Source organism: Procambarus clarkii, chromosome 26 (genome assembly GCF_040958095.1).
Source record: "Procambarus clarkii isolate CNS0578487 chromosome 26, FALCON_Pclarkii_2.0, whole genome shotgun sequence".
Taxonomy (NCBI): Eukaryota; Metazoa; Arthropoda; class Malacostraca; order Decapoda; family Cambaridae; genus Procambarus; species Procambarus clarkii.
In genome coordinates, this window is record NC_091175.1 from 35,080,732 (window position 1) to 35,092,231 (window position 11,500).

At 41.8% G+C, this 11,500-nt stretch overlaps 1 long non-coding RNA gene across 1 annotated transcript; it reads right to left on the reverse strand.

Moving 5' to 3' along the window:
* Positions 1–1,893: 1,893 nt before the first annotated feature.
* On the reverse strand, positions 1,894–3,958 carry LOC138368778 (uncharacterized). Its single transcript, XR_011229682.1, has 3 exons — positions 3,841–3,958; positions 2,864–2,940; positions 1,894–2,139 (listed from the first exon to the last, which is right to left on the reverse strand). It is a non-coding gene; the product is annotated as an uncharacterized lncRNA (long non-coding RNA).
* Positions 3,959–11,500: the final 7,542 nt, after the last annotated feature.

The window sequence follows — 11,500 nt, forward strand, 5'->3', positions numbered from 1 at the left end:
CAAAACAGGAGGAATTGCCAGGCCCCCCATGTCAAAACGGCCACGTCAGCACGCAGCCAGGCAGGCAACAACACTGGTCAGGGAGGGTAAGAGACCCCCACACCCCCTGCTGGCGAAAACTGCAACCTCCCCAAACTCCCGGAGTGGTCAGACAACACGTCTTCACCCTACGGCTGCTCAGGTGGAACCTAGAGGTTTACAAGTGGATGAATGGACATAACAAAGGAAATATTAATAGGGGTATTAAAAGTTTCAACACAAGACAGAACACGAAACAATGGGTATAAATTGGATAAGTTTAGATTTAGGAAAGACTTGGGTAAATACTGGTTCAGTAACAGTTGTTGATTTGTGGAACCAATTGCCGCGTAACGTGGAGGTGGTGGTGTCCCTCGATTGTGTCAAGCGTGGGTTGGACATGAAAGATTGGGTGGTTATAAATAGGAGCCGCCTCGTATGGGCCAATAGGCCTGCCGCCTATTTGCATTTGTTCTTATGTTATGTAAAAAAATAGAGTTAGAGTACCGAAGTCTTAAGAGTGTTTGTAATGTTAATAGGCAAGGCCCAAGTAAACATTAGTTCAGTAACAGGGTTGTTGATATGGGGAACCAATTACCGCGAAACATTATAAAAACATAACGTAAGAATAATGGTAACTGTGCTGCAGTTACCTAAAGACCTGGTAACATTTTATCATCAATTTACTGTTAATTTATCAATTTTTTTCTATTAAAGGACTTGCCCGAAACTATGCGTGCTAGTGGCTTTACTAGAACGTTAATTCAACATATTTTCTTATTCTGTTAACACCCAATATAACGTGTATATAAAGAAACGAACTTTGGGTATATTACACTAACAGTGGAAGTCTAAGAAAAAGAATCTAGTGCTCTTGTCTGTATAGAAAAATATATTTAACTTACCGAAACGTTGATGAATGTAGAAAAAATAGAGAACCATTAGCCGAATATCAAAAAAATGGATTTAAACCATTTCACATAGACGAAAAGGGGTGGAGTAGCCATTTATGTTGGGGACAATTTGAAATGTAGTCTCAGAGGGAATCAAACCCGAGCTACACAAACTATTTGGAAAAAATTAAATTTTAAAGCAAATAATCCTATAATAGGAGTTATATATTAGGATGACAGACACTTTTTTGACATAGCTAGATGGCATAGGCTATAGCTCGGCCTCTTGATATAGCTCGAGTGCATAGAGGAGTTGTGTAAAACCCTGGTTTGTGTCCGACTGCAGGATCCAACAAGTTCAGTAGTTAATCAAGTTATTATTTGGAAATATTTCCCCATTGCAAGTAAAATGATAGTTATAAATGAATGTCTTCATCACTTACTACCCGATTTTATTGTATAAACATAATTGCACAATTAGATAAAAAAGATTTCTGGTTTATATACAATAAAGTTAATGATAAAATACAATTTGTATAACATGAAGATAAAATTTTTGTAACATGTTTATAAAAATACTTTAGAGACAAATTTAGTCTTAGTACTTGTCATCGAACTAACAATGCGTTACTTTAAAAACAAATTAATTATAATTTACATATAATTTATAATTAGAAGCTTTGTCGTCATCTTGGTCATCTTTGTTTCAATTATTTCATTCTCCTGGGACGAATCAACAAGCTTTTTAGTCTTAGATTGCGTCTTTGTCTAGATTGTGTTTTAGTTTCAGTCATCCGAGCCTCAATATAGGAACAGGGTAATAGTTTTATCCAAGGGATGCTGGGTATTATCCAAGAGATTGTTTGACATTTACGTTCGTAGATGCGACAGCTTCGGAGTATACACCTTTAAACCCACCCTTGGGATACTGACATTTTTTTCGGCGGTGTATGTCTTGCAAAGTTCATCAGATCTTTTACGATTTCTTTATGTTGCGAGAGAACACAGTCTCTTAAAAGAGTTCATCAGGTAGTTCATTCTGGGTAGTTCATCTACGCTTAAATAAGGTGACGTCGGGAGTTGAAACTGTAGTTCTGCAATCTTAGCCATTGTCCAGGAGGTCAACTAGCTCCCCCCAAAGGTCAAACAACTTCGGTGACTTTAGAACGTTCACATAGAAGACACTTTCGTAGAAATTTCTCAGGCCATCTAACACTACTTACAGGTTCTGTACTTTCCCGAGGAGAGAAGGAACACATTAATACGGATACAGTGCACGAATAATAATATCTAAGAATCATTTGACGAATGACAGCCTGAATTACAATCTCTAGAAAGACGAAGGAATACATAAAAAAAAAAACGTGAATAGGGTTCGAACTTGCCTCCGGGATGACCCCAGACGCGCCTTATGCGACAACATGGTAAAAATATTGCAACTTAGGGTGCAACTGCCCTTACAAGCCTCCCGCAGTTTCTACAGGGAGAAGGCACGTCTGGGATCCCAAACGTAGGTTCGAACCCTAATAACGGATCTTATGGATTTGTTCATTTGATGCATCACGTTATTGTGATAGTGTAGAGAGAATAGTAGCTCGGTAACATTTTTGAAGTTGTGCAGAGCTAATTACTGCATTACAATACAAGGAGTACCTTTATTGTTTGAAGCATAGGTTAAACATTTATGAATGAGATTAGGTGGGTGTGAACAAGAGCCGTCTCGTATGGGCCAATAGACTTTCTGCAATTACTTTTATTCTTATGTTCTTAACGTTTCTGATAGGGTTAATAGATGCAATGAAGTTAAATTTTTGACCGATTTTGGTAGACATTAAGTGCTACGAAAGGGACGAGGATTAATCAAATATTTTTGAAAATTTTAAATCTTCATTTATGGAGGATTAGTTTGCATTTATTGATCAATTTAAGAGGTAAGAGGAGGTTGTACTTACCATGAACTGTTCAATCCTTTGACGAATGATGAACGCAACAGCCTCGTCTGTCAAGAAGTTTATCTACCTCACTCCATCTTTGAAATTACAAAAAAAAATGTTAATTTATTATTTAACCTATGTATATGCAAATTCAGGATTTTTTTTTTAATCTTTTAAAGTTTTACCGATACATGTATACTGTCGCTAATGTTGGTACCTTCCAAACTTCAAGTAACTATAAAGAGATATTTCTTTACTCTTAGTTCAACTGGTAGTACGTGTTGAGGGACGAGAGTTAAATCCCATTGTAGTCCCTCCATAGTTTATCGCAGATAAATCACTTGCGAGTTTTATTGTGTTCAGTAATGTTATGGCCACTATGGGTCGCAACCGGGTTCTTTGATGGTGGAGGCAAAACGATAGTATCCGACCCCAAGTCGGTACTGGCCTTCAAAGAGTATTAGGTAGTGTAATAAACCTAAAAAGGTGGATGGGGGGGGGGGCATTGAAGCAGAGCTAAACACAGAATATATTCCCATCACCATAAATAAACAAACGGAATTATTACTCTATTTGGTAATATATATAGGTGCCGCTCTCATATAGGAGACCGAGCACTCATGACGCGAATATAATGTAGCCTTCGTTAATGTTCGGGCTCCGCTTCCGACCTTACTAGGTACAGTACCAGGAAATACCCGCGAGCCTACCAACATTGTCACGAAGTGCCTCTCTACCCAACAACTACTCTGCAGCAGAGAACCTCAGCCACGCGCTGATTAGGGCCCCACTTCACGGACAACTACAGAGGTGTCGCACCCCTGGCAGAAGCCTCTAGCAACGGTCTAGCAACGGGATAGCAACGGGATACCAACGCTCCTCAACAGGCACTTTACTCTCTGTCGTCTCTCCCCTTCGCCAGTCCCGGGATATGACGAACTCTTCCACCACTACTCCACTAGTATTATCAACACTTCTGATCGGCGGCGGCTCACTTAGTTGTCAGACGGGAGTAAGTTGGGCGAGTTCAGGCTGCTCAAGGTAGACTTTCATCCACAGTACCACTGCTGCTCCACGGCATCTCTGTGGATACAGACACGTCATCAGTTCTAAGGTACGGGAGACATTAGGAAGCAACACTTACTCTTTTGGACATTGACATTTATGCTCGTAGTAACTACAGATGCCGCTGGTGTTGAATTGCCTTATCACCAGAGGTCACGCACTACCACCTCACTGGTTTCTCAAGGCAGGAATCTTGAGCCAATTACACCTACTACGCCACCCCCAATAGATGGCGTTGTCCAGGTAGAGTCCAATTCCATGGGGGTTTAAGAGTAGACTCACAGATGGCGCTGAAGTCGCTCCTCCATACGTCAACAGTGTCGTTGGGTTCGTAACAAATATATTAAAATCCAAGAACCTAACATAGTTTCTTTCACAAGCTAATAAACAAGCAGCTTAGTTTGGATAACATAATCTGTTGAACTTTTAATGGCTTTGTAAACTCCCACTGACCAATTCTCCTAACACTCTCTCATCAGTCTGGGTCGGCTGCAACATGGTCGAGCTTGTTGTTGTTGTTATTGTTATAGATTCAGCTACTCGGAACAAGTTCCAAGTAGCACGGGCTATGGTGAGCCCGTAGTGGACTTACCTGGCACAGGAGCGAGGCTGTGTGTGGGTCTGGTCGAGCTTCTTGCCTTCGCTCCAAAGAGAATCTTGCAGTTCCTTCATGTCGTGTTTCACGTTACCTGACAGGTCCAAGTTGGCGATGTGGGTAGGTTCCGTTCTGGTAGTCATTTCGGATGCCATCTGCAATGAAACTTACACGTTGTTGTTGTTTTAGATTTAGCTACTCAGAACGAAGTGTTCATGTAGCACGGGCTATAGTGAGCCCGTAATTGAGTTCGATTATTCGCGATAACCTTGTTACTGTGATATTTGGGTCAAAGTTTCAAATAGAGGTGGGGATTCCTCCGTTTTTCCAGTTTATTTTTCGCTTCTGTTTTAGTGCACTGGTTTTAGTCTTGTTTTAATAATAAACAATTTAATCTTGGTGGCGGATGTAGATGCAAAATGCTCACTAGTAAGTCCCATTCCTCAATGGCTTTTCTAATCATTGTAGTCGCGGTGGAATGTGCATCTAATGTAGCTGGCGTCGTTGGATTAATGTTGAGTTTGATGCGCAGGGGTTCAGTAGCTTCACATTCCAATAAGTAGTGCAATAGTGGCGCCTCTGCTTCTGTTCCAGATATATGACACCTTTTAACTATTGTGTTCATTACCTCTCAGCAGCATTGGTAACCAAGTCTGAGTCTGTGTATGGCTACTGTAATGTCTCTGGATATCTTTTTGCCAGGCTTGAAAGAGGAGTAACTAGTGGCTTGTTCGTACCATATCGCAGTGGATCTTCCTTCCGCTACTTTGGCTCTGTGGCGACTTTTGATAGTTGAGAGTATTTTCTTCTTTATTTGCTCTTTAATCTGTGAAAAACTTGGAGGTATTTGAACCTGTACAACAGGTAGAGCAGTGGCAGTTTTTGCTAGTGAGTCTGCCTTTTCATTACCATCTATGCCAATGTGACTTCGTATCCAATTTAGGGTGATTGACAGCCCTAGATTATGGGTCTCTTTTCCTATATGTTGGATTTCTGTGAATCGAAAATTATCTCTGTGCTGACTGGATAACAATGCCTGGAGCGAAGATTTAGAGTCGGTATGAATGATGACATCATGTAAATTATTCTCAATTGTCGGCCTCCTTCAGGGCATATAATTCTGTTTGTATTGTTGAGCACCCACTATAAATGCTCCAGTAAGCTTTATGGATGGTAGTGTAAACTGCTGCCTCAGCAGAACCTCTTTCTTGATCAACTAATCCGTCTGTGAAGATGTGAGTCGTTGTAGGTCTTGAGATGGTTTCCATTTGTTGCTCTATGACTACTTTGAGCCTCTGTGAGTCACATGCTGATTTTTTAACTGGTAATCATTCAATGATTATCTTTAGACTCGACTCTTTTCCATGGAGGAGGCTGCCAAAAGTGTTCATATGGTCTATCTTCCCCATTGTTTTTAATGGTCCATTTCAAGTCCACTTTCTCTAGAATCTAGACCAGATTATCCATCCATGTACTTGTTCTATATTGAAGGTTTTTCTGAAGCGATCACTGTATGCGGTCTTTGATTGACAGTCTGGCGGTGGTTCCAACAAGTTCTGCTGTTATGGGAGCTATCCTTCGTTTGATCCATAGAGACTCTCTCTACGCGTCCATATAGGTGCTCCGTGGGATCGGATGCGCCCCGGCTGCCCGATACCAGGAAATAGCGGAAGGATGGGGTCCCTATAGTCTCTTCAGGCCATAGACCCTAGAAGATTTTCCATGTTTGGTGAAACTAAAATGTGAACGGTTGAATCACAAATACTTTGGTTCCTGTGGATACGACGATCTGTCGTTGTTCTGTATATTGGTGAGGTTTTATGGAAAACAAAATCGTTTGGGCACGTTTCCTTAAACCAATGCTTCTGCTCCCCCCCCCCTCGTAGTGAATACACGGGAGTCAGGCGACTGTTGTGGGTTGTATTCTGGAAAATGTCAAGGCCTTGAGAAACCTTGATAATTCAAATAGCTTTTCTTCCCCCTACAAAGAGTGACGACATTTGATCAATAAATCTCTTAGTTAACGTCTGTTTGTGAAGGTAATATTGTGACATTCTGGGTAGTGCGGAGTACCGTTATCAGTTGGCATGTATACTGAGCGATGCTTATATCTCCCATTGTAGTATACCTTGTGGTTTACAATTTATTTGTATTATACAATGTAGTGTACTCTTTATTGGTTATTTTATGTGGTTTAATTTTTTGGTTGGTGGACTCTTTTTTTTGGGTTATACCATGTGGTATACTTGTCTGCTTCATTAGATAAGGATTGCGTTCGATTACAGTTCAGATTCCTGAAGGCAGTATAGCCTGCTTATATTGTCTAACCTTTCATATTCCGCTGATTGAACTCGGTATATGTGTGGCGTGTGGGATATGTTTGGGCGCTGTTGGCAGAAACCTTCCAATGAGTTTGACTGTTGAATTCGTCTTCTCTTAAAGATATATATTTATATCCAGTGTCCTTATATCCGGACACTGTCTTTCCTCTCCGCCATTTTTATTACTTTGTATCCGGCCTCCTGCTCCAGCACCCATTTTCATTACCTTATATCCGGCCTCATGACCCAGCACCTATTTTCATTACCTTATATCCGGCCTTATGACCCAGCACTCATCTTGCATTTCATGCAACACATCACTTGCCATGAGTGATCGTTGAATGTTATAAGTGCTTTCTTTGCGCACTTTTCGTCCGAGTGGGCGTGCCTGTGTTCTTATCTGTGCTTTTGTGCACAGCCCAATTTTTGTGTTTTGGTTTAGCAACAAAAAGGTAAATATGTTTTTGTGATGTGTTTCTCCGTATTTTATCTAAAAGGAGAATGTCCTGACGAGTGATTTCTGGAGCCGCTGAAGACCCATTCACTCAAGTGGGAGGAGACCAGGTGCAAGCATTGATTTTAGATGCTCCTTCACTGCTTGTTCTGGCTGTCTCTGTCTCTCTCTTCCTTTTATCTTTTATATATATACAAGAGTTGTTACATTCTTTTACAGCCACTAGCACGTATAGCGTTTCGGGCATGTCCTTAATCTTAATTTTCCCCGGAAAACGACCCGTTATATAGTTTATCAACTAGGTACTTTCAGCGCCGTGGAGACGGGAGACCTGCTGCCTGGGTAACAGCTTCTCCCCCGAATCAACCTACCCTGGCTTTGAGCTCTGGTGAGGCCACTCCAGACCGACAACCAGAGCGCAACTCCATAGTCTCTTGAGACTGATGGATGCCAACTAGTACCCATATGGAGACTGTGGGAACCAACCTGTGAGATTTATATTTATTTAATTTATATGAATTTATATAGAATTTATATTTATGTTAATTTGCATACTTCGATAGCAATTTGTATGATGATAAGTGGACTGTATTTCTGCAATAATCTCACAAATCGATCCTCTACACATTAGGGGGGGGTTTATATTGAATTTATATATATGCAGCCAATCAAACTACAGTATTAACTACACATATTGTTAAACATTGAAGAGGTTCCTTATCATATTGTACAGCAGGCCTTAGTCCACCAGGTATAACCAGGATGTAGACACCGAATTATCCTCTTTGAGGTAGCTTCCATCACCCAGTAACTGGCACACAAAGCATGCTTCCTTGTCTTGACCTGTCAAAAGGGCGCTAGCTATGAAGCCAGAATCCTAATATATGACAGCTATATCAGAGAAACCACTGTACAAGGAACCATTAAGACCTAGGCTTAATTACCTTTAGTATGAGGCGATCTCGTATTCTAACCGGCTCACCCTATCTAATGACATTAATGGCCACAAATGATAGATAAATGGGTTTCGGCAGAACACTTAACTTGTATTTGTTGACAGCGTGTTGATGATGGTACACCTTTGGTTTCCATAACACTTCGTCCAAGTAAAATTAACAGGAGCCGAATTGCTCCCATGCCTCTGGTCTAAGTACAATAACAATGGCTGACCACTCCCTCACAACTGACGCTACTGGCCTACATTGTCCAGATGACAGTAAGTGATAGAAGGGTCACATTTACTCTATTTTAATTTTGATAATTAAGTTAATTTATATGAGATGTTTTTATGATGGTAAAGTCCAAAGACTAATGTATTTAAGAATAATTCCCATCATAATAGGTGATGAATTTATAATAGTATGTGGTAATGATATCCCGTTTTCTATAGACGGAAATTCCACTACAAGTTTCATTTTCTATGGGTAACTTGTTTATACAACACAGTAATATTATCTGTCTGTATGATATTATTAAATTGTGTCGGATTTTCCGACAGAGACGAGGAATCACAATAACGTGGATGAAAAATGTTGACCAAGCCACACACTAGAAAGTGAAGGGACGACAACGTTTCGGTCCGTTCTGGACCATTCTCACTCGGACTGTAGGTACCTATACACTACTGGATGAACAAAGGCTACAGTTAAGGATTGGCACCCAGTAAATTCTCCCCAGGCCAGGATACGAACCAAGGTCAAAGCGCTTCCGATATGCCAAGCAAGTGTGTTACCACTTCCACATGGGGACTGCGAATCTCCACGGATCTGTTTACTCACCAATCTGGCTGGCTTTAACCACCGTCTTTCGCCTGGGCAGTCGGTTATCTAGGATATGGTTCTTAACCCACCTTGTAATTGATCAGTTACAAAATATCAAAGCTATCAAATATCGTTATTAGTTAAAGCTACTAACTAAATCTCCCAATTAAGGTTACGAAACAACTCAACTGAGGTTACTAACTAGTGATATTGAAACTACATGTATATTTTAGTGCTACTACTTGAATATTGCTTTCTTGGCTGCAATTCTGCTAAAAATGAGATTCATGAGGTGATGGGACGAGTTGAATGGGGTTGTTGAGGGAGGGGGTAAATGTTCTCGATGAGGGGGAGTAGGAGGGATGGGATGTGATTGTACAAGGAAGGAAGAGAGAGAGAGAGAGAGGGGGGGGCAAAAGGGAGGGAAAGTATGAATGGGAAGGAGGAGGGTGGGGGGGGGGGGGGAATGAGGGTCAGCGGCAACTTGAACAATAGTTTTTTTTTCCTCACAATGAAAACTATTTTAATTTAAAAAAAACATTTTCTGTAATTGTCGTCATGTTGCAGCATAGAGGCAAATGTGTTTTATTTTTGTCTTAAAATATATGAATATATTTCCTTTGTTTTGTGTAATAGCTCGATAGTGTTTTTTTTGTACATAAAAAAAAACTTAGTGGGTATGCCCTATATCGATAGAAATGGATGGGAGATTTAGACAATAATTACAATCGAATTAACAACATGAAGCCAATCAAATACCAATTTCATGGTTATTTCGTGTGCATTGTGCGGGGATTATTTACTGCATATAAAGTGAAGCCAGACGATGTAGTAGCTACAAGTTCTTTGCTACAGGTCCAAGAGATACATGCTCTGTATACTACAGCTGTCGGCACACATTAACACCTTCCTGGTACAGGCGTCCACCGCCTATGGCGTAGGCACATCGGGGAGGAGACACACTCCTAGCCCGCCTCGATCGCTTTGAGACAGGCTGCCGGTCTTCTGAGCTATCACTCCCACCAACATTTCCATCTTCCTGCACCACAACAGAACCCTATGGCGGGCACGCTTTACCCCTGAGAACCGCAGCTTCCACAACCGGGGGCCACACACGGCACGAGACAGCTCCTCGTGGACAGCCAGAGCGACAGGAGACACCGTATTCAGAGAAGTAGCAGGCAGGGGCGGCTGAGACGGGAAAGCCGACGGCGTGGGCTGAGCTGCACCAACCCCCACACCACCACCCAGGCGAGCTGCAGGATCCGACACTGGGGCAACAGACGGCAGGGAATCTACACACATGCCAGCACCAGGAAACGGGTCCGGGGCCGAAAACGCCGACAACAGGGTTGACCCGGCGTGCCTCACACCCCGTAGCCCCGGGAGGCTGCACCTGGAACACGTCCGGGGCTGGCCCGCATGAAACACACGTACAGGGAAACCCAACAGGATGGTATATGATCCCTGAGGCGCATGGCGAGAGTGCGGGTCCCACACAGGACCCCCTTCTACCTCCTGGTGGGGTTAAAAGTCTTTGTGGGCGTTCATCCGCACACAAAGAACCCGCCCAAAACGGGCAAAGTTCCGACGGGATTTTAGGCAACGAGAAAAGCATCACAGGCCGACGAAAAGTTAAGGAAAAAGATATGTGTTTAGTCAACAGGCCGGATTTATGTGTTGGGAAGACTTCATATTTTTGTATTTTGATGAACAAATCGTATTTTGTTTTGTATTTTAATGTTCAGTAACCGCACAAAACTACATATTGTATCACATAACTATCAGAATTGAGATGAGGGAAGGGGGGTAGGGGCAATTCATATATTTGTCTGATCTCATGCTTCTTCATAAAAAGTTTTGCTGTTTAAAATTTATGCGCATTATTAACTGACTGTTGTTTTTAGTTCGACAGTAATAGTTCAAGTATCCTTGTCCAGGGAGGGAATCCAAGGCAGAAGTCTTGCAGGGGAATCCAAATCAGAGCTCTGATAGGTAATCCAAGGCAGAGGCCAGGTGGTGGGGGGTGGGGCATAGTGCCTGGAGTTCTTGACTAAAGATCAAAATTATTTCATTTCTTTTAAAAACAAAAGAAATCCATACCTACATTTAAGGATGTAATCATCATCATATGAACTTCCATGATCAGAGAAATTGTACTTATATCATCCCTAAACTTTGAAATTAATCTTTCTTTGAAAAAAAGGAGTCCAATATGATTACTTCTACTTTATAGTATTTTAGTTGGGTTCATTATTGACTCATAATCAGGAATCCTCGTGTCGAGGGACAAGTTCTGATGGCCGTCCAAACCGCCACGTTCTCTTGGCCAGCCAAACCGTCAAGTTCTCATGGCCGGCCAAACCGTCAAGTTCTCTTGGCCAGCCAAACCGTCAAGTTCTCTTGGCCGGCCAAACCGTCAAGTTCTCTTGGCCGTCCAATCCAATATGGCCCCGCACG